This window comes from Cricetulus griseus, assembly GCF_003668045.3.
Source record: "Cricetulus griseus strain 17A/GY chromosome 1 unlocalized genomic scaffold, alternate assembly CriGri-PICRH-1.0 chr1_1, whole genome shotgun sequence".
NCBI classification, from domain to species: Eukaryota; Metazoa; Chordata; class Mammalia; order Rodentia; family Cricetidae; genus Cricetulus; species Cricetulus griseus.
In genome coordinates this window covers 254,058,964-254,081,272 of record NW_023276807.1, presented here as the reverse complement: position 1 = coordinate 254,081,272, position 22,309 = coordinate 254,058,964, and the positions used below count along the sequence as shown (strand labels likewise).

At 37.6% G+C, this 22,309-nt stretch overlaps 1 long non-coding RNA gene across 1 annotated transcript in view; it reads right to left on the bottom strand.

Annotated features, from left to right (window-relative positions):
• Positions 1-506: 506 nt before the first annotated feature.
• LOC107977801 overlaps positions 507-22,309 on the bottom strand; it is a 90,285-nt gene continuing 68,482 nt past the window's right edge. The window contains exons 2-3 of the long non-coding RNA XR_003480874.2: positions 4,832-4,969; positions 507-2,067 (exon numbers count right to left, since the gene is read on the bottom strand). This is a non-coding gene — a long non-coding RNA (uncharacterized LOC107977801). The remainder of the gene's footprint in view (positions 2,068-4,831; positions 4,970-22,309) is intronic.

Sequence of the window (22,309 nt, the reverse complement as noted above, 5' to 3'; positions counted from 1 at the left end):
GGCCTCTCATGATTACAAATAGAAGGATATCCGCAATTCTTAAGGCTGAATAATATTTCTTTGATGTATAGCACACCACTGAAAAAATCAAATCTCCAACTATTGAAATTTAGAGATGAGAATCAAGGAAAAATTTCCCTTCTGCTTATCAAATTGTTTTAAGGTACTAACTATAGACACTGAACTACTACATAGTTATTACTATTTTAAAGAAAAGCCATGTTGTTTCATCTTAACACTCTTCAGAAGAAGGCTCCTCAAATTTAACTGATGGCAAAATGCTTCTGGGAAACAGTCACTTTTAACTTATGAGCTGAATTTAGACATTCATTTAATTGACCACCACACACTTGAAATCATCATTTAAAATCACTTTCAATGTTTCAAGTTTAAAGACTCTTCACTAATGTGCAGTCTCACCTACTCATGTAGCCTCATAGAGTCTTTAATAACCTATATACTAACTGTCATGTTTATTAACTTATTAAAACATACTCTTAGTCATTTTGAATGAACCTAGATATTATTGCATAATGAATTACCACAACTCAGAGACACTTAAAACTTTTCTATCTTCTGACAGAACTTTATTCTCCATAACTCTGAATGTTGACCTTGGCATTACGTATGTAGTGGCATTTGTACTGCCTTTTCTGCTTTTGGAGAAATTACTGAACATTCTATCCATATAACAATCACATTTCCCATCACTCTGTTATATGAAAATTCAGCCTGATCTGCTGTAGATAAATTCTTATAACCCTTTGTCATCTCTTCAGATAACAGAAATGAAGATATTCTTCTTGATGAAGACAGCCTGATGTTTTGGGAGACCATGCTCCTGGAATGGACAGCCAGACAGTGTTACTATGGTGACTATGGCATCACACTTTGTAGAATTAATGAAAACAATGCATCACAGATTCTGTACAGTTCCATAGTTTATGAGCTACACAAGTTTGCTTTTCTGCCTGAAGAATTGTTCAAATCAATCTGTGAACTCACAGATGAAAACATTTCTTTTTATAGTTCTGATCCAACAGCTGAAAATGCCTTTCTTTGCAAATGAAATTGAATCATCATATTGTACCTTTTGCATAAACATCATTTCTCAACAGATAAACATTGTCAACTCTGAATTTTAGATTTCTCCCCGTTCCCACGGTATTTTTGTGTGTGTAAGATAATTTATCTGTAACAGTTCTATCACAAAAATCCAATTTTTACCCAAAGGCAACAGATTAAAATGTGCATTCCTCTTTCATGTATTTTAAGTTTTTAAAGTTTTTTTTTTTTAAATTTAGATGTTCCTGGTTTTATTTTCAAGTAACTGCCATAGCATAGAAAACAATATCACAACTAAAAACAAACTAAACAAAAATCTAAATATTTAAAGATCTCAGAGAAAAACAAAGTGTTACCAAGAACTAAGAAGCTGACCTGAACGAATAGGTTTATATGATGTGGCAGTGTAACTTAAAATATCATTGACGGTTACATAAATCACTCTTTTTCTGTTTCTTTTTTATATTCTCTTTGATGGAAAAATTGCATTTTTTAGCACCAGCACAGAACAACAACACAAATAACAATCCCTGCTATATGTCCCTATGTAACTATTAATTTGTAAGTGTGTGTGTGTGTGTGTGTGTGTGTGTGTGTGTGTGTGTGTGTATGTGTGTGTGTAATTTTGTAGCAAATGATGACTTTGCCAATTAGAGAACAGTTACCGGCTTTGAGTGGCAAGTCATTCTCTTCTTGATAAGAACACAGAGAAGTTCACTGGACTCCAGAAGCTCTGTGGTATTGTACTTAACTCTGGCCACCATTCTAAACACACATCTTCTCCAGTCTTCGATGGTGGTGCCTTTTTCCAGATACTCAGTAGCTGCTTCCATTTGATACCAGCCATCAAGTCTTTCACACTACTTTCATTTCATTGACAATCCCAAATATGTAGCATGTAAGGAAAACAACCAAATTTTTCAAAATTGAGAGGAAAAATTCTAGTGCTCCACTCTGTACACTATAGTCTCATCCCAGACTCTGTTCTTCTTGTTCCAATGTCTTAAAAATAAAATAAAACAAAAAAAAATCAGCAAAACATTCTTTTTGTCTTCCAAGATATCTAACACAATTGGCAAGGGACAAGATTCCTTAGAGATGAGATACAACCAAGGTGAGCTAATAACTATACCGACGACTCCCTTAAAAGTGTTGCTAGGTTGCTATATGGGGATGGTAAACCCAGAAAAAGCCTGCGAGTATGTATGTGTATAGCTTGCTTCAAGTCAGTAATATCCCAAGGAAACCATTTAAGTAGCTGGAAATATTAGAAAAACAAAGATCTGCAAGATTCTTCATCATGTTGATCTAAATGTTCTTTGATCTTTCTTTAGGCACACCTGATATTACAGGACTTGTATACCAAATATATAAAAAATAATCTAGCAATTTTTATTGTGCTCCTTAAATGTATGACAGCCCATAATACTACAAAGTGTATTAGAAAATCAACAACAAAAATCTAGAAATAAATAAAATGAAAACTGTCATTCTGATACATCTGCTATTCATTCTTAATCTAGAAAGTTATAACAAATACAATTGTCCGTAATAGTTTGTTCATATGATTTTGAATCTCAAATATATCAAAATGCACGTTAGACTCTTCTGAAAGAAGAGAGATGTCTACCTACCCTCAGAAACTATGATTTATTATATTTGGCATTACTCTTGTGAGTTTGAAGGGGCTTTATTCTGGAAATTTCCATGCAATGATGAATCTTCTGAAATTAAAGAAAAGTTGCCTTCTAGTGAAACGCATAGGTCTTCGTGAGTAAAGAATTCTAAATGTATGGACTTAGCCTTGAGAGAGATGTGTGAGTTCCATTATCATCAGGTTGTAGGTGAGCACCCAGAAAAGGCCACCATGAAATTTTATGGGGAAAAGATTGTTACATATGCTACAGAAGACTCAGCAAGAGAAAGCCAAAAGCAGAGTTGCAATTGGCAACCTAGAGTAAGTCCTATAGAAACAAGGAATATATATCTTATCCTGGTAAAGCATTAACACTGGATGAAACTAAACAGGAAAATAAAGCACCAAGAGCATAGGAAAGTGAGGACAGAAACCAAGCTGGAGAATAAGCAAATGTCACTCTTATGTGACATACCTTTGCCTAAGACATGCTTATCATATATGTAAGAATCCATGTTTAAAATGGTGAATGACAACTATGGATTGAGAGAAGAGTAAGTTAAATGGTACCCTGAAAAAGCACCACCTAAATTGGGAGGCAGATTAATCCTTGTGACTAAAAAATAAAAAAAAAACATGAGTTCTTCTAATAACCAATGACATGAAATCAAAGGCAAGGAAGGACTTCTAGAGAATAAAAGAACTACAAACAAATAAATGTAACAGGTGTTCCTTGTTTTCATGTTAGTTCAAACAAACCAAATGAACAAAGCTAGTGATAAGATGAATCACATTGCAAATAGCAATGAGAATGTTTTAATGAGTTAGCTATGATGAGGATTGGTGATTACAGAAAAATTTTACAGCTTATGATGTCTTCTAAGGACTCATATGTGAAGTGAAGTTATAATTGGGGATATCTTTAACACGGGAGACTAACGAAGAGGTAGAGCAATTATTTAAAGTAGCTGGGAAATTGTCCAAACTCTTGATAATGTAATTTTGTTACTCTGTTTACTTCAGTTTGAAATTTTCTAAAATGAAGAGATATTTTTAAATATGTGGCTATCCAATTAAAGTAACATGAATTGTTAATTTAATTAATCTTAATCAATAAAATCCCAGAGTAAGATATTGGGGTGAAAGCTGAAAAGATCAGACAAGCAGAGCAGCAGCTACCAGAGACTTCTTCCCTCTCTGAATTATCTGACCAAAAAGGCTGAGCTCCCATCTCTGCTCTGCCCATCACTTCCCCTCTCTGTCTCCAGAGTTATGGGATTAAAGGCATGAGCCTCCCAAGTGCTGGGATTAAGGGTGTGTGCCACCATTGCTTGGTCTCTGTGGTTAAATAGTGATTAGCTCTGCCCTGTGATCACCAGGCAAGCTTTATTTGTCAGAAAACAAACAAAATGTCACACAACGGTATCATTATTACCCATTAAAGCCAGAACTTGGAAGAGCATGGGCATGAAAGCTGGAAGATGTTGTCTTAAGTACCCATGGATTTATGTAAATCTTTGATCCCCTTTTTATTTGATTTCCCCACTGGAGTTTTCAAATCAGTGATGTTCCTTTACAGAAAAAAAAAAAAAGGTATGTAGCATTAACCTAATGGTTGGAAATCCAGGGTGTGACCTGTAGAGTCATGGCTGGATATTATTCATCATGATTTGTTTGGCAACAGTTGTGGACTTTGTTTCATACTGGGCACTTTGCTTAAAACACAGAGTTTGGTAGGTGAAAATTTATTATTTATTTGGATGAATAGGATTCCCAGGACCTTGGGTCGAGAGACCAGCAGTGCAGAAGATGGGCAGTGCCCCTGGCTCTCAAGGTGGCTCTCCCCTGGTATGTTAGTTTCTTGGTGAGTGGGGAAGCTTGGGAATTAGAGCTTCAGGCATTCTAAATGGACCCCGTGGTGAGGAATTTGCAACTACATATTTTCAGAAGATGTCACGGGTGGGGAAACCACTGAATTGTGCATAATATTCTCTATGAAAAGAATACTAAAATACATCTGTGGGACAACCAGAGGGAAAACAAACACATTCCAGATACAAATTGTACCTTAGAACAAGCATCATTTTGTTCCCACAGTAACTGAGGAAAACATAAAATTAATCCTCTTACCAGTTTATGTGGACTCCCAAGAATCCAAATGGACCAGGAACAAGAAGAATCCAGTGATATCAGAAAGCCTCAAGACTGTTAGTGAGGTTTCTTTTGCACAGAAATGACTTTAATGACAGTCACAATATGTCATAGACCCTAAGGGCAAAGACAGCATTAGAATCTAGATTGCCATAAAATCCCTTTCTCAAGGGACTAAAATTATTCAAGCTGTCATTAATTTCCAAAGTAACAAGCTAATGGGAACAGTGCAAAATATTGCATCTTAGGTCTGGGGGAAAACAAAAACCAAAACCAAAAAACAGGTCATGTGTAAATACAGCTAATATTTAGAAGCAAAGCATGGGAACCAATGTCAGCTTCAGCAGTATCTGTGATGGCAAGGAAAAGCTACATGTCACAAAGCTCAGCTTAGACCTTCACTCCTAGATGGGTTCTGCATCACCAGTGAGCAAAACTATCAGTGTGAAGGAGAGACTAGGAATGGCAGGGATTTGGTTCTGAGAGCTTCTGTTTCTTTACTAAGGCATTTCTGTTACTCAGCTCCTGAATAAAGTAACAAATTGCCAACATCTTCAACAGACTGAGTTTGGAAATCAGGAATGAACTTTTCCTGATTTGTTGAACTACTGTATACTGAAACACTTTCAATTTACAGAGACCACACACATGTCTCATGCTGAGTACATAGCAAACCAAATCTCCCACGGATTTAGTGTAATGGTCAGCTTACTGCCCTTATGCTGCTAGCATCTATTCTTTGAGACCAAGGTTTTGGGGCTGGAGAAATCTATCAGTGATTAAAAGTGCTTGCTGTTCATGCAAAGGAGCCAAGTTCAGTCCCCAGCACCCATGTCAGGTGGCTCACAATGGCCTATAACCACATTCCAGAGGATCTGATGCTTTCTTCTGGATACCCACAATTACATGCATGTACCCACATCCACACATTCCTATAACTTAAGATAAAATAAAATTTAAAATGGCAAGTGTTTCTTTTAGATATGTTAAATTTCAAATCATGTTTAATTATTTTTCACCCATATATATGTCTACATGTTTGCTCACACACACAAACACATATTGTACAATGTAAAATTGATTGTTTCCCACCTTGTCTGGTGAAGTTTAAACACTTAAAATAAAATACCAGATTTACATAACATACATACATACATACATACGTAATTCAAATTCAGGACTCATGTTAGGAGATGGAGAATTTAAGAATTTAGTTGCACAAGTTCCAGCTATATTCTCTACACACTTTGGGCTTTTCTTTGTTTTGTATTATTTTGTGTTTGAAACAAGATCTTGTCGAGATCTTCCTGCCTCAGGCCGCAGAACACTACAGTGCCAGGCTGTGCTTTGCAGTTTGTTCCAGGTGCTATCATATTGCTATTTAATTTTTTCCACTGGAAAATGGATGTGATTATCTCATTGTGATGCAATGCAATTATAATCATTCAACATGAAGTGTCAGAGAATCCTCTAATATATGTCAGATGTTCAATAAGTATTAGGTAAGTTCACATAAGCTTATAAATCTCATCTTTAAGTTTTATGACCTTTGAAATGAAATCATTCTTATGACTGCCCCTTAATCATGTTCTACATAATACTAATTATTTAAGCTATCTTGGTAATATAGTTCCCTTGCCTGACTTATTCAGTTTTTTTTACTGCCAAGTGTAAAGGCATTATCTGTCAGATATAACGAATCAATATTTTATTTCTATGTAGCTAATCTCAAAAACACAAAGTTATAAATATCTGGGCTTTTTAGTTTAAGTAGCTTTTTCCAGATAGCGATTCTCTGTGGCTTTGGAGGCTGACCTGGAACTAGCTCTTGTAGACCAGGCTGGTCTCGAACTCACAGAGATCCAGCCTCTGCCTCCCGAATGCTGGGATTAAAGGTGTGGACCACCACCGACCGGCCCAAGTAGCTGGGTTTCTATACTTAAGTTTTTATACTGTTTCCTTCACCTTAGTTGTATAGACATTTACACACACACACACACACACACACACACACACACACACACACACACACACTAAAGCAAGTTAGACAGTTAGATTCAATCATTCTGGCACACAATTTGTTATATCTGATTAAAACTATAAAGCATTGATTTTCCCCCTAAATCTTTCCCCATTATCTTTGCTGTCTCTAGGTTGTTTATGCAACACCCTTAAACATCTAGAATTGAATCTTGGACAAATTTGCACAGCATGCACTATTTCGATGGAGACATGTTGCAGACCCCTGGGAGTCGCCAGTGTGTCTACCAAACAGCCCTACTCTGTCTAATCTGACTGTCAAGGCTCCTTTCTTTCCCGGTTTGTACTGCTTGGCTTCTACCAAACAGGAAGTCACACTGGGATCCAGACACTGCATTTCTATCGCCAGGACTCTTCCATGATCATGCTGCCTGCAGGAACTCAAATGAAGCGAGGAGTGGCTGACAGAACAAACTATGGAGACAAGAAGAAAAGGAAGAAAGCGACTTCCTGCAGACACCAGCCAGTGTGTTGCAGCCACTTATTTCTTCTCCCTCTGCTGCATCTTGCCAAACAGTTTAAATTTAACAGATTCATTACATACCACAAAATGCTGTTATGTGAGCCCATGAACTTTTTCTCTGAAGAGGGAAGAGGTTAGGTAATTGTTTGAATTTCATAAAGAGAGCCAGATGTGGTGGTGGTTTCACACTAATGGAATTCAGACTGTGAGAGGGAAGGGAAGCCTCTGTCTGCCCTGCTGCTGCTGCCAGGCTAGGAGCTTAGAGAGAAGGGTCAATCCCCTTACTCAACTTTTCCATTTGAAAAGACAGTAGAGAAGTGGAAGCAAAGCCGGCATACCAGTTGTCTTGTTTAACCGGTAAATTCTATTTTGGGAATATTAGGTTAAGAAATCAAAACCCATTATAATACAGAAGTTGGGCGAGGTGGAGGGGGGGGAATGATGTAAAATATAGTACTCATATATGAAATTCTCAAAAATATAAAAACTTAAATGAAAAACTAAGTTGAGAACATTTGTGAAGTCTCCTCAATTTTATTTGGTGTGCCAAGTAGCTGAATCTATTTATTCACTAAACAGTAGACTATCTCAAAAATCACTATAGAAACTAGAATGTGTGAGAGCAAATTCTACATATTACATTTCATGTGATGTGTTACGATTTCCATCTTCTCCTCATTCAGTAGTTCCCAAATGTCTGAATATTAGTGACTTGGGTCGTTTTACAGAAACTTTTATTCTTTGTAGTCTCCTCAAAGTTTTGAAATCAGGATAACAAAAATTATCCAGAGACTGTCTGGGAATAAAAAAGTAATTTAAAAAAAATGTTCAAAGTGTTTTTTGATCATCAAACCAATTAGACAATGATAGATCCACACAGGAAATGTGTCAATTATCGGATTATTACATAAAGGCAAATCTTCACTGGATGCTTCACAGCAAAAAAAGCCAACTATTTGTTTTTAGGAGCCTACATTTTTGTTCTGAAGACAAAAGTTGAATTTTGGTCTCCAGTACTGATTGTACTAGTGAGAGACAAAGGCACGATCCTACTCTATAGAAAATTAGCTTAAGTATTTTCTGCATTAAGTTGTGAAGCCCGGAGAGCCAGGGGCTGTTTGAAATAAGCACATCTGGATCTGATTTGAAACACGCAGCTTAGGTTACAGTTGTGGTCTCCAGTGTCTCGTAGCATTGCCAACTTTATAATCACAGGCATGTGCTATGAACTGTCTGCCTACACACATAGAAAGTGACAAAAGGGCCACTGTCTTCTCACAGGCATGACTTCCCTCTTCACTCCTTGTTACCAGCATTCTTCCCTGCAAGCCTGGTCCCAGAGCCATGTCAGCCCGAAATGAACATGCAGATGCTATATTAGTTATCAAGCTGTTGTTCTGGTGACTAGCTTTTCTTATTGGCTAGCTCTGTTTTAACTATGAACCCATTTCTATTAATCTAAGTAATTCCACATAGTATTATCTTACTGAGGTATGCCGGACCTGCAACTCCCTTGCCTGATCAGCATCTCTGCAGAGAAGAGAGTGATTTCCTGTTTATCCCTGCTTATATCCTGATTCTGCCCAGCTACATCACTTCCTGTCTGGAAATCTGCCAATCAGTGTTTTATTCATTAACCAATAAGAGAAACATATATACAGAAGAACATTCTCCATCAACTCATGATGTCCTGTCCTCCAGGAGACAATCCCATCTAAAAGCTTCCAACTGTAAATAATTTCTTGCTCCTTTGAGAAGTCATTCATCTCAAAGATCCTTTGCCAGTTTTATAGCCTTACCTCAGGGGCTGGAGAGTCCTTCCATTGAGAGGCAATCAACAAGGAAGGCAGTGTTCTTATCTCTCAAGTTCTATGAAGCAATAGGAGCCTCTCTTCAGAGGGACCCTTGCTCCAAGTTGTAAAACTGAATGCCTGTCACGGTGACACAGGAAGTAGCTTTCCTTTGTGGGAAAATTATTAGCAAATACAGACAAGTTATAACAACTCCTCCTGCCCAGGCTCTTATAAAATGGCCAGCCCTTTGCAGAGCTCTAAATAAATTCTGTTCTCTAGGGCCCATTTTTATAAATGTGGTCTTTCTTGACGAGTTAACTTTGTCTATAACAGTTTTTACTTTGATACAAGGCACCAGGCCCTTTACTGTAGAATTCATTCCAACTCAGTAGAAATAAATACTAGACTCTTGTTACACTTGGTGTCTCTTTTTGACAGTGCAGAGATCTCAGCATGAGTTATTTGTCCAACAAGGAGCTGAGAATTAAGTACATTACTGAAGGCTTGCTGACAGTTCTTCTCTTGTCATGGCAGACATCCTGTCAAGTAACTGGATTAGAGCAACAAAGAATCTAAGAGAACAGGAAACCAACAGGCCCTGCCACAGAAGTGTGTGCTCTCCACTCTGCCAGATGATGAATTACTCTTGTATTTTGTTAACTGGCTCTGCACACCAGTATCTTGAGAACTGTGATGTGAATAAGCAACTCATCAGTTTGGAATTTCGGAGGTAAAGATGCTGTGAAGAAACAAGGTAGTTTTTCCTCTTAAAGCCCGGAAAGTAGTAGAGCAGAGGATCTATTTAAGTTGGAAAGAAAAACAACACTATCCATTGATCTTTCTTGCTCAAAAACCTGCCTCATTGCATTCTCATGATGATGATGGTGTAAGAAAGATACATCCCGGGGGAAGGACGAGACTCTCAGTACTAAGGGCTACTCTAGAAACTTTTGGCTAAGCCATGGTTCACATATAGAGACACACTTTGTATATTAGTTTGTTAGGAATCTGGGAAAAACACAACATTCAAGGTAACTTGAACAACAGAAGTCTGCTCACCGTTTTTAGAATTGGGAAGGTTGGTACCTAGCTGTTGGCATTTATGCTTCCTTCTGATGTCTGCAGGGACAATCTTTCCCATTCTGTCCTCTAGCTTATGAAAAGCTGACAGACAGCCTTTGATTACAGAGGCATCAGTATTTCCTCTGCTTTTTTCTTCATATAGCCCTGTGAGAATGAGATAAAATCTTCAATTTTGAGAATTGGGATATTTTAATAATATTCTTAAAACATTTCATTGAAGATATTAGTCATTAAATGTATCCTTACTTTCGGAACCATTTTTAAGTAGATTCTAGAACACTCTGAGCAAGAAACACTAAATCAGAATGATATGGAGTTGTTTTCCGTTGGACCCATGAGATGTCTTAGATTATGGAACTGTACCTTTAATTACACTGAGAAATCACTCAGGAATTGGTGGGATGTTAGAGACTTCTAAAAACTAATCTTACAAAGAAAATGTTTTCTGTCACTTTTTATATATATGACACTCCATTCACGCAAATGACACAGAATTGTTCTAATAGACTTTCTGTGAAGGACTAGCTCTCAGATCTCTACGAGATAATTCAGGTACCTATTCTAGTTGTTATAATTATACTTAAAGTAGATTTAAGAAATAGAATATTCTGGCTTCAACTCTAAAAATGTTTTAAATTAATGAATCCAGAGTAAATTAACCATGTCCCCCTTGCACTGCCTTACATTATAAATTGTGAGTAGCTAAATTGAACAGCCTGCAGACTCTCAAAGGAATAAAGAAGCTAGGAGGCATCTCTGTCCCTGGGCTTTCTGCCAACACTCTAACTTTTTGATGGACAGTTCTTGTTAAGAGTAGGAAAATCAGCAAGCATATCAACCTGGAAGGTTTTTTACTTCAATTGACACAATGCAGATTCACCACCAGCTTAAACAGATAAGTCCTTTTATTCCCTCAAAATAAGATTTGAGGCCTAGCTCTGGTGAAACTGCTCAAGAATGTCACTCACAAGACAGAGTCCTCTCTTCTTCCTGCTCCACTGCCCTCAGTGGGAGGCTTTCATCCTAATGCTTGCAATATGTTTGCTGTCCCTCTAGGCTTGAATCAGTCTGCCAGATAAAGGACAGAATGAAGGAGAAAAGAGTTAATGAATATATTATTGGAGTTATCTGTTCCATTAAAAAAAAGCTTCTCCAAGGCCTTAAACAATATCTGCTGTATGTAATTCATGACCCCAAAACTGTACAATTTGGCTGTATCTAGCTGCAAGGGAGTCTGAGAAGGAGAGTAAAATTGTGGATGGTGATTTTAATTTACTTTCTAAATTTGTATACATTTATGTAATGTACTTTTATCATATCCACCTAGTTCTACCTCTCTCGAACTTCTATGAGTACCTCTCATACATCTCTGGAAAAAGAAATTTGTGTGTGTGTGTGTGTGTGTGTGTGTGTGTGTTTGCATGTGTGCTTGTGTGTATGTGTGTATGGTACACACCACTACATATGTGTGAAAGTCAGAAGACAATTTTGGGGAGTCAGTTATTGTTTTTCCATATGGTTTTCAGGGATTTATCTCAGGCTATCAGGCTTGGCAGCAAGCACCTTTTCCTACTGAGTCTTCTTACTGCCCCTCAGTGTTTACTTTAAAGAATTACTTTACAGTATTTTTCCCAAAAAATATTTTATTACCTTTAATCCATGTTCCATGTTATCTTGAATAATTTGCTGTATGGTGTTAATGTATAAATTCAGAAAAATTTAATAAAGAATTCCTTCCTAGTGATGTACATTTCTCAAAATCAAGGGGATTCTAGTTAGTGCAAATTTACACTAAGTTTAAACATCCAATAGAGTGCATTTGCCTAGTACCAGTAGGCAGGTCAATCTATGGATAAGGATAGTTAGGACTTCAGTGAGTTCAGTCCAACCCAAATTTGAAAAGTTATTTAAATATTATGAAGTTTTTTTTTCTAAATTGATGTGTGTAGTTCTTGAGTGTGAACTTTGTATATGACATCATTTCACAGCATTGAAAGATTTGACATGCCTGGTAGAAGTTAAGAATTTTGTTGCTTTGTTTGGATTCAGTTGGGTCCCTTTGGGAGTTGCTTTTGATTTTACTTGACTTGGTTTGGCAGAGAGGGACTAGGGAAGACACAGAATTCCAAGCACAGAGGATAGGCAGAATTCTGTAACAGAAAATCACTGAAGCTGAAGCAATGATGGGGAAGCCTGAGAGTAAAGGTAAGTCCAGGGGAATGCAGTTCAGACAAAGGAGAGTAGAAAACTGGGGCCTTGTAGATAACAGTCAGGATCTGAGCTTCACTGGGCAAGGCTTTGGCACTTGGCATCCAGGGCAGTGATGTAAGGAATCTCTCAGCCTGGTATCCCCTGCCTGGGTCATTCTTCTATGACCTTCCTTTTGTTCAGACAGCAGGGTAACCTTGACTCATTTCTCGGAAACCAATGCCTCACATACCTACATGACTTTAATGAAAAGATGAGCTCTTCCTCATAATCACTCAAGACAGAAAGTACATTATCAACATATACCATAGTCTCCTACAAGTTTGTAACCTGGGAAGTTTTTAACAATTTTATTTTACATACCAATCCCAGTTCCCTCTCCCTCCCATCCAACCATCCCCCCCACCATGCCCCCATCCCACCTCCCATCCACTCCTCAGGGAGAGAAAGGCCTCCCATGGAGGATCATCAAAGTATGTCACATCATTTGGGCCAGGACCTAGACCCTTCCCATTTATCTAGGTTGAGGGAGTATCCCTCCACAGGGAATGGGCTCCCAAAGCCCATTCGTGCACTAGGGATAAATACTGGTTCCACTGCCAGAGGCCCCATAGACTGCCCATGCCCCCCAACTGACACCCACATTCAGGAGCCCTGGTTCAGTACTAGGCTGTTTCTCCAGCTGTCAGACTGGGAAGCATGTGAGATAGCCTGACAAGAAATCATTCTAAGAAATGATGAATAGCTGAACACATGCTTCCTACCCAGACTCCATTCTATCACCAAACTGACTTTCTAAACCTCAATATTACATCCTTTCATGGTAAAATTATCTATTACATGCTTTATTCTGAATAAAGATCTTAATTCTTGGAATGGAACAAGAGACCCTTTGACTCTTGTCTACTTTGACATCTCACGTTTTTGTCATTTCTTGAGCCTTTTTTCTCTTTTAGACAAAATCACTTGCATTTCCTCTAATCAGGCAGCCTATTTCATAGCTCTGTGCTCCTGTTCATTGTGCCTACAATGAACTTATGCTTCCCTGTGATGGATGCAAGGATGACTCTTACAGCAAGAGGACTGACTTCCCTTTGAAGATAAAAATTTGTTACTACATTCTCCGTAAAGCAACTTTTCCTACCTCAGTGCCTTTCCTGAATCACCAAAATGTACATCCACTGATTGGGCACACTTATTTATATCCACTCCATAGTAATTTTCCATACTCTCATCTATTAAAGAGAAAAATAAATTAGAACCTGAGCTGTCCCTGACATCCTCATCAATGTATGTGGTTCCATAAACTATTTCTGTTGGTATATGTAGTCCAATTAAAGCAGTGTGACCATGATGCTAGCAGTATTTCTGTTTTCCTCATAAATGATGGCTTTTGAATAAACCATGTGATGTTAACACTTGCTTCATACCGACAGCATGTGTGCAGAGGGTTCCAGAATGCAGCCATCATTTACAACATTTTTTGTTATTTAGTGTCTTGCTATTTTCATCTTTGACAAACTCATTTCATTGCTTGAATGAAATTTTCTTTTATGATAACTTATTAATTATTTATTTTTACATTACATTCTAATGGAACTTTGGGTCATGGTGTCATAGCAAAAAGGCCATGATTTCAAGACAAAAACATTAACTTCGATGTTCAAACAGTATGAAATAAGATGTAATCATTTTTGTTGCATTTTAGCTTGCTTTTGACAAATGTATAAAGGAATTTCATGCCATAGCATTTCCTATCTGTATCCAAAGAGATTAGCTTGTGCCAGTGATTAATAACTATTTGTGTTTATTTCAGAAGTTCCTTTCCAGTTGTGCAGGTATTGGGCATCTCATCAAATTAACTGTTCTCTCTCTCTCTCTCTCTCTCTCTCTCTCTCTCTCTCTCTCTCTCTCTCTGGTTTTTCAAGTCAGGGATTCTCTGTGTAGCTTTGGAGCCTATCCTGGCACTCGCTCTGGAGACCAGGCTGACCTCAAACTCACCAAGAACCGCCTGCCTCTGCCTCCCGAGTGCTGGGATTAAAGGTGTGCACCACCAACGCCTGGCAAATTAACTGTTCTTTTGTCCCAAGTAGACCAGTTCAGTATTGGAGGATTGATAGAGTCTATCTCATTCTTCATAATGAAGAACAACTGGGAGAACAGTATGAAGAACTTGACTTATCCCATATCACTGTGTTGATGTTATACAACTAGATAAATAACTCCTTATCATTCACCACTTAATCCTGTTCTTAGGGCACTTTTGAAGCTCCTAGAACAGTGGTTTTCAACTATCCTAATGTGTGACACTTCAATGTAGTTCCTCATGTGGTGACCCCAACCATAAACTGCAATTTTCCTATGGTTATGAATTGTAATGTGAACATCTGCTATGCAGGACATCTACATGCAACCCCCAAAGGGGTTGTGATGCACAGGTTGAGAAATGCTGCCTTAGAGGCTTCTTTTTACTCAAACTTATTAGCTGGGTTTTGTTGCGAATTTTGTTTGCCATCTTGAGATTTTTTGATAACATTTTCTTTGAGGCATCCTTTGGTTTTAATATTGTTATATTGGCGTTGTTATATGGTCATTGGAGAGCTTATCTTCTCATATACTCCAGAATGGTTTGAGAGTTACAGCAGCATGAATGATTGCTCATGGCATTTTGGTCCCTGCTTCTTTAAAATTAAACTATAAAACAGCATCTTCCATATCCTTTTCCTCTTTCTTTTCAAATTATAACTACACATAGTATGTCTTCAAACTCTCCCTTTAACTAATGGAGTATAAAGAATCTAGAAATGAAATAAGATACTGTGGTTATATAGTGTTTATGATTTAATAAAGCCACTGGGGAGCAAAATGCAAAGCTAGCCACAGCTCTAGGGCCAGGCAGTGATGATATACACCTTTAATCCTAGCAGCCATACTAGCTAGTCACAGAGGCAAGGTGGTGGTGGTATACAACTTTAATCCCAGGACTCATGAGACAGAGACAGATGGCTCTCTGTTAGACCAGGGACATACTGAGCTACATGAAATTGATCCAGTCTAAAAGAGAAACAGCTCACATAAAGGTGATCTCAATACATGGGAATCACACGCCTTTAATCTCAACACTAGGGAGGTAGAGACAGGAGTCATGTGGCAGAAAGAGGAATATAAGGTGGGAGGAGAAAGGAACTCAGGACATTTGATTCCGAGAACTGCAGTCTGAGAGCAGGAAAGTCTGGATTGTACTCTGAAGATTCATAGAGATAGGCTCAGCCATTTTGGGCTGAGTAGAGGTAAGAACTAATGACTTGACTGTTTTGCTTCTCTGATCCTTCCGCTTGAACCCCAATATCTGTCTTTGGGTTTTTATTATTCGTGTTACAAAAGATGAATGTGGATGGTGTCAAGTTTATAGTCCAAAACAAATTTTAGGTGAACTAGGAAGAGGGATCCCTGGACAAGGGGCACTTACAAGAAAGGGGGTGGATATTCTCTTCTACTCGCTTAGAGGTCAAGCAGCAGAAATGCTGCCAACACCCTCTATGTGTTTAAATCAGATTGGAGGATTGGATAAAATGGGGAAGTGGGGGCACTTATAGAAGAGTGGTCTCTGTTTTCCACTTTAGGTGGAAGGGAGCAAGGGAGGGCTTTAGATAGTATCTGATTGAAATATTGCATTTGGACTCCACAGTTAATGATTGAAAATACCTTGAAATTAATAATTCTCCCATAGTTGTTCTTTAGGCACTTGAAAGGACATTTTACATATCATATCATAAGACAAGGATTCTAGAATAACTTAATGTGCCAGGCTATGTTGACTCCCCTTGGGTGTCCTTACCCTTTGTGAGGAGTAGTTAGGAGGTGGGTTTGGGGGGCAGCAAGGAGGGCCTAAGGATGGGTGGGAGGGATAACTGTGGTTGGAATGTAAAGTGTAATTAGAAAAATATAGATAGATAGATAGATAGATAGATAGATAGATAGATAGATAGATAGATAGTTTCAACTTTTCCAAGTGGCCCATAGGGTTTTCTAAAAGTACTGATGATTTAATCTTTACACGGATAGTATGTTAGTTTCTTTTCAATTATGTTTTGGTTTGGTGTGTGTGTGTGTGTGTGTGTGTGTGTGTGTGTGTGTGTGTGGTGTGTCAAGTATACATTTTAGTGCTTCAGTATATGTAGGCAATCATAAATGATCGTCACAACCAAAACTTTTACTTTTTGCATTGACATTTTAGAAAGGTGTAGGTTAATACTTCTGTTATATGCCCTTTGTATTAAAACAACAATGAAAAATTTCTTATTTTTACTGTTACAACTACCAACTTCCCATTACTATAACAAAATATTTGGGTAAATCAACATAAACAGAAGGGAGATATTTTTACTTATAGTGTTAGAGGTTTCAGAACATATCACTTGATTCCAGTGCTTCGGGATCTTTGAAGAGAAACTTTTTCATGACAGAAAGTGTGAAGTAGAAAAGGTTTATGACTGAGAGCAAATGAGAGGACAAGGAAGACCAACATTCCACAATCCTCTTCAAGAGCTCACTGTAGTTCCAACTTCTCCACAGTTCCAACTTCAAAGGTTTCTAAAAATCTCAGTATCTCACTATTAACATGTGGGACCCTTAAAGGACACTGCAGATTCAAAGGATGACAATTACTAGCACATTTGGCATGGGTATCTGTTTCACTCATGCTGGATGGCCTACACTCTTGGCCATCTGAATCTTTCCTTAGGATCTGTTCTGGATCAGACACTTTTAGGATGAATCACTCAAGCCATGTTTTTCTTGCAAATGCCTCACATGTCAACATTTCCTATTAGTGCTGCTCACATGTCAAAATTCCGTGTTAGTGCTGACATTAACAAGGGTCACTTAGTTGAATTCACAAAACTCCATTCACTTGCTATCTTCAGCCCCATTGCCTGAGACTCTAGCTTAGACTCTGCTTTCTCATGTCTTACCTCAACAGCATTTAACCTATGTATGTGGCTCTTTCTACATTTGATTTAATACTGGCTACTAATGTCTCCAATTTTACTGTTCAACATGAGTTTCTGCCTCTCTTTAGACTCCTCCTCCTTCTCCTTTTCCTTCTCCTCCTCCTCCTCCTCCTCCTCCTCCTCCTCCTCCTCTTCTTCTTCTTCTTCTCTTCTTCTTCTTCTTTCTTCTTCTTCTCCTCCTTCTCTTCTTCTCTCCTCCTCCTCTCCTCCTCCTCCTCCTCCTCCTCCTCCTCCTCCTCATTATTCTTGTTCAAGTTACTTTTTAGGTGGTAGAAATAAATAAGGATATGAATCTGCCTTTAAAAAATACTAACTTTCAGAATTTATTTTGGGTAAAAATATCCCATGTCATGATCTATACTATAAATATTTGGCATGAAATTAGAATTCAATAAATTTGTACTTTTAATATAGAAGTCAAACCAGGCATTGTGACTCCTGCCTATAATCCCAACACTAGAGAGTCCAAGGCCAGCAACAGATTGTCTTGAGTTAAAGGCTAACTGAGTTGCATAGTGAGTTACAGGCAAGCCTGAGCTCCAGTGTGAGACTGTAACTTGGAAAAAAAAAAAAACAGAAAAAGCAGCATTTCACAGAAATCAAGCCAAAATTGATTTTATTGCTGTAAAGAGACTATTCAAGCAATCATAATTTCTAAATTCCTCATTTAGAACCTGAAAATTGAATGGATGTTTGATTTGCGGCTCTCAACAGCCTTGTGGAGTATCCTGATAATCTTCGAAAGGTTGCCATGGTTCACAAGCTGGGTCTCTCCACATTTATAAGCATGCCTGAGTGAGACTCCTGCCAACAGGTTTCCCTGGCAGCAGGGCTCTAGATGGATGCCTCCCAGAATATATTCTTGCTCTGGCAGATATACTTTTAGGCTGGTAGTTTTTTCCTACGGCTGCTCATAATAATATCATGAAATGATTTCCTATAAGATAACATCACACCTTTCAGAACAAAGCTGCAAAACATTTCACTACATGGTATTGCCCATCTGTGTCTTCATATAAACTATTTTTGGAAAGGGTAAGTAGGGTTCCTCAGTCCCAACTAGATGCCTCCACTAATAAGAGTGACCTTCACCCCTCTCCCTTAACTCCCATGTAAAATGGCATTAAACTAAAGTCAAATTTGCAGCTTTTGCAGATTCACCAAACTTGGGCAGGTGGATAGAGGTTAGTGAGAAAGGACCAAAGTCGTTCTTGCTGCACATCATGAATCTCCAGGGAGAAATGACTCCCAGAATCTGCTATGCTTTTGCTGGTTGCCATGACAGGAATACATACACACACAGCAACACAAGTGTTTCATTGCCTGGGATTGTGTATTATTTTATTTTTAAATCTCATAAAAAGAATATAACCAAAAGTAAACACATCAGTTTGATGTGCTTCTTATTTTAATGATCTTTCTGACATTAAATTAGGATATCACAGATGAAAAGGGTAATAGAAAGATGGACATTTTGTGCCTTTTGTTCCCTAGGAACCAAAGTGATGAAAAGGTCATGGCGTTCTCAGCCAAGGTGGATCCACACCTCAACATGGGGCTCTGGCTTTCACTCATGGGGACAAAACTAATTTGAGCTACCAGATGTCCATCACTGTGGCTTTAAATTTTCTAGAGACTATTTATTTTGTATTTGGTCAGAAGTTTTAAAGATAAACCCTATTTTGGCATAAAGTCACACAAATGGTCTGGGGCCAATTTTTTGACAAGTGGACAGCAGGTGTCATCATTTTCAGACTTCATTTCTGAGTTGGGAAATTGAATGGAGTTTAGAGGAAAATAGAAACATTTTCCAAAGTTGGCCTAGGGAGCAGATTGCAGTTTTCACGGCGCTTTTCAAAACTACCTTCCTCCAGGGCCCCTGGCAGAATTTTTGTTTTAGTAAGAAATTCAGGCAAAAACAATCACAATAAATCCTAAGTTCTATTTATATGGAAACTTTCTGAGAACTGACTTGCAAGCAAGGAAATCACAATATGAATCATTCTTCCCCATTTCAAGGGAGAGGGATTCAGTGGTCCTTAAAAAATGCAAGATACAAGTTTGAAGTTACCAGATTGAGACATTGTTCTTCTACTCATCCATAGCTCAACCCAATGAAGAATCTCTGCCTTCTGTGACCTCTTTAGAGTCCAACAGATTTTCTATGACTTCTTTGAATTCCAACAGGTCTTCAATGGGCCCGAATTTCTGTAAACTCTTTGGAGTTTACCAGGTCCTAAGTGGGTCTGAATTTCTAGAAATCATCTCTTGCTATTTTATGAGAAGAAATATATTATCAGGAGTGATTTTTCAGATTTCTGGGTGAAATGGAGAACACAGTTGGGCTTTGGTGTAGAAAACAAGAACATGGGGAGAAATACAATCCAGTGGCAGAAATGTATTCAACTTACTTTACTCATGGGTCAAGTTGTGCTTCACCTTGTATTTGGTATGTAACCCTATATGTGACTAGTCTATTCTACTATGGAGGAGAAAATTGGCATGGAGAAATACTAAGTTGCATGCTCAAGGTACATCAAAGACTCATCTATCTTTGGGGGATTTTTTTCTAAATGGCAAAATATTTTACAAAGTGAAAAAATGTAAAGGGGTGTAACTATAATATTAAACTTAATGCATTTCTGGTCATTTGATCCTCTACTTATAAAAGGGAAGGAAGGAGAGCTGGATATGTATCCGATTGGAAGAAGCCTTGAATAGCATGAGCAAAGCCTGGGTTTCAATCTCTAGTCCCATTAGTGAAAGGGAAGGATAAGATATGGCTAATGGACACAAATTAACTCTGGAGAGAAGAAAATGGAAAAAAAATTAGGTGGGTGACCTAAGTATATTTTCTGAGGTCCTTTGGGTTTCAGAAAGCAATTTTATAAGTTATGAGGAAGCATGTATTAGATATTGAAACCATCAAGAAGAAATGAAATCTAGAATATCAAGTAGAAGGCATGAGCCGAGGCCTTGTCTGCTGTGCTACATCATCTTAAATTGATGTTGATATTTCAAGCCCTGGAGCCTCACATGTAGCCGTTTGGGAGAACATTAAATAGATGATTAAGTTAGAAATGAGATTCTTTGAGTGGAATTTAATCCAATAGAATTGTGTCCTTATGGAAAAAAAGAGACACTATGCTTCCATATACACATAGAACAAAGGCCATGAGAGGTTCCAGCAAGGAGAAAAATGACAATCCAAACACAGAGGCAGCTTAGAGAGAAAGCGAGTATTTCATCTCCTTAAAGCTGTTCTTCTAACTTCTAGACTGGAGGGGAAAAATGATTTCTGGTGATGACCTTGGTAACTAATATCAGCCATTCCTGTGCTTCTACTCTTTATAGAGTGAATAATTTCATTATTATGATCCACAATGTCTACAAACTACAGCTATAAAACAATCATTAAAATAATGATAATGGGGTAAATTGTCATCCATGTTAAACTATTATGGGCAAAAAAGTCAATGTTTAGCATTGTTGTACATTGAAGAATTATATTCCTGTGGTTGGTTTTTGATTTTTCTTACCATCACCAGTATGGCACATATTAAACTTATTAATTTTCGATATTTGCGAAGTGATATTTTTATATCTAATAGGATTGTGATTCACTTTTCATCCACACTATATCATCTAAAAAAGATTTCAATTCTTGCCCTAAATTGCTTTCTGAGGCAGAAAAATTTTACTTCTCTTTTGGTTATGAGTATTCTAAACATAGGCCCTCAATTTCTCATAGCTGAATTTCTAATTTCTTCTTTATATCCTCCATATTTCTAGTCGATATTGCTATGATTTACCATTGTATAATAACTTACTATTTATTACTTATTTGTATGTAAAATTGAGTTTAAAAAATCAAGCTAAGAGCCAGGTGTTGGTGGCATACACCTTTAATCCCAGCACTCAGGAGGCAGAGGCAGGCAGATCTCTGTGAGTTTGAAGTCAGCCTGGTCTACAGAGTGAGTTCCAGGATAGGCTCTAAGGCAATATAGAGAAACCCTGTCTCAAAAACCCAAAACAAAAATCATGCTAGGGAAGACAAAGGAGAAATCAAGTGTGCTAAAGAGATAAAAGTCAGTATGACAAACACAAGTAAAACAATGTGGCTGTTACCTTTGACCATAATGTTTGGACTTGAATTTCCCCAGAGACATTGAAAGTAGAGAATCACAAAAGGTGGATCAAACCTTGTAGGATAACAGGGGGGCAAATTATGGTTCTCAGAGAAAACATATTTATCTTTACTTCAAACTCAAAAGAAAATATCTCTCATTAGGGAATTCTTGAAGAGATCTGGGAGAAAGACTGGGTTTTGTTCTCAGACATAATTTTATAGCTAACAAAAGTAAATACATGTAAATGCTTTCTACTTATCTCATAAAATTTGTCTACAAAGAAAATACATCTAATCTTTTCCTAAAAAACATAAATTTCTCATTAGAAAATAAAATAATAAATAGGAAGACTTTAGAATATACATTTTAGTGTTTGAAGTTCTTTCCAACTATGTGTTTATCACTAAGAACTCCCCTCCAGCTTCCTTTCAAATTCCAGACCTCACATTGTCACTCCAGACAGTCAGTAAGAATCTCAATGCAAAAGAATATGGCAATTTCCCAGCCGTGTTACAACATGAAGATTGTGCTACTTTGTTTTCTAGTATCTTAGTTTTTTCCAGATAATTATGAAGCAGTAACAAATTATACTTCTGAATATTACACAGAGTGATTCAATGGTGAACGCAGTAATGTATTGGCAAATGTTCATTTATCTACTCTGTAAGTTGGGTCCTAGATGCCATTCTTCTATGGAAAAATTTCAAATTTAGTTATTTGGAACACTT